The following is a 1,464-nucleotide window of genomic DNA, read 5'->3' as shown; positions in this document are numbered from 1 at the left end:
GCTGGTTTCCTGATTTTCTCAGAAGTTGCTAAGAGCTGAGCTTTCTGTTTGGGCCAGAAAAAAAGAGAGCCTTATTTAGGCTGCAGTTCTTGAACCTTAAATATTCCTGTGAGCCAAAAATCAGTCCAGAGAAATGAATCAAATTTGCTGTTTAGAAGCCTTCAAGGGCAAGGAGACATCCAATGCATTAAATAAACCTTTGGCAGCCAAGTGCTTGATTCCCATTTTTCTCTCCCCCACCCTCAGTACGATGCTTTAATATTGTGAGCGATCATATTTATGTTACAAAGTGAGAACAGCTGCCTTGCTTTATTGGGAAGAATTGGAGCGGGATCGTGGGCGGACAGGAGACCCGCACCTAGGGCAGCGGGACCCTCTCACGCATGGGGTGATGTACGCCACATCGAGGGTGGGGGCAACATCCTTCTGGGTAGGGCCTGGGCCAGGGAGCGGCACTGCAGCCACTGTCATCTCCTGACCCTCCATCCAGGCGCTTTGATGTCTCTTCAGCCTCATCTGGATTTTCCAACTGCACATCCCCAGGGCCTTCGGATAGATGTGCCCATTTTTCCACGGGCACAGCGATCACTTTAATTTTCCCGTATTCCCATGATGTGATCGTGTCAGATTCCTAGCAGGCCTTCCAAGATGTACTCCCAGTGGGTTTGGGTGAAGGACTCGGTCTCTTCCTTCCCTTTTCGGTGGCTTCGCTTTGGAGCGGGCGCCTCCTGCTGTCATGCCTTCTCCCAGAGGGGCCAGGAGACCCCGAGGAGCTGCTGCAGCTGGGGCTGGGGGGCGGGGGAGGAGTGCTGCAGAAGGAGGTGCCGGACCCCGTGCCGGACCCCCTGCCGGGGCCGGACCCGCTGCACCCCTTCCCAGATCCGTCTCCACCACGTCCTTGACTCTTTGGTGGCCCCTGTATCCTCACCCTTGGCATCGGCTCCATCTTTGCGTTCGGTGGGGGATGGAGCCCGGCGGCCTTTGCATTATTTTCCTGGGCTCCCAGCACGCCCTGCTTTCCCCTTCCCCCTCCGTCCCTGTTCCCTTTCCTCGGCGGTCCGAGCACCTGGATAAGGGCTCACTCACCCGAGGTCTGCCTTCCAGCTCCCTGACGGGACGGGCTCCACAGAGCGGCCCGTTAACGGGACAAGACGCTCCTCCGCGACGTTCGCCACGCGGGAGCCTGGCCTTACCTTTCCTCCCGTCCGAAACCTGACGAGGAGGCCTCGGCGCCGAAGCCCATCGTGCGGGCCCCCTCCAAGGTCTGCCACGGCTACTACGACCCCGTCCGGGAGGCCAGCCGCGCCTCCCCCAGGGCCGCTCCCAGGCCTTCTCCGGACGCCCACACGGAAGCGTGGAAGAGGAAGAGAAGGTGGGAGAGCTTCCGGTGGAAAGGAGCCTCACGCGCTCCGGCTCCATGGGGGTTCAGGCCGCAACCTTCCCGGCATCCTCTGCGGTCTCGCC

The 1,464-nt window shown here is 59.5% G+C and overlaps 1 pseudogene; it reads right to left on the bottom strand.

Annotated features, from left to right (window-relative positions):
• Positions 1-309: 309 nt before the first annotated feature.
• LOC138145543 (RNA-binding protein with serine-rich domain 1-like) lies at positions 310-946 on the bottom strand (annotated as a pseudogene).
• Positions 947-1,464: the final 518 nt, after the last annotated feature.

The sequence above is a fragment of the Petaurus breviceps genome, unplaced genomic scaffold (genome assembly GCF_028583685.1).
Source record: "Petaurus breviceps papuanus isolate PSGF00001 unplaced genomic scaffold, PetGlider_PUasm1.0 139, whole genome shotgun sequence".
Classification (NCBI taxonomy): Eukaryota; Metazoa; Chordata; class Mammalia; order Diprotodontia; family Petauridae; genus Petaurus; species Petaurus breviceps.
This window is presented reverse-complemented; position numbering and strand designations above follow the sequence as displayed.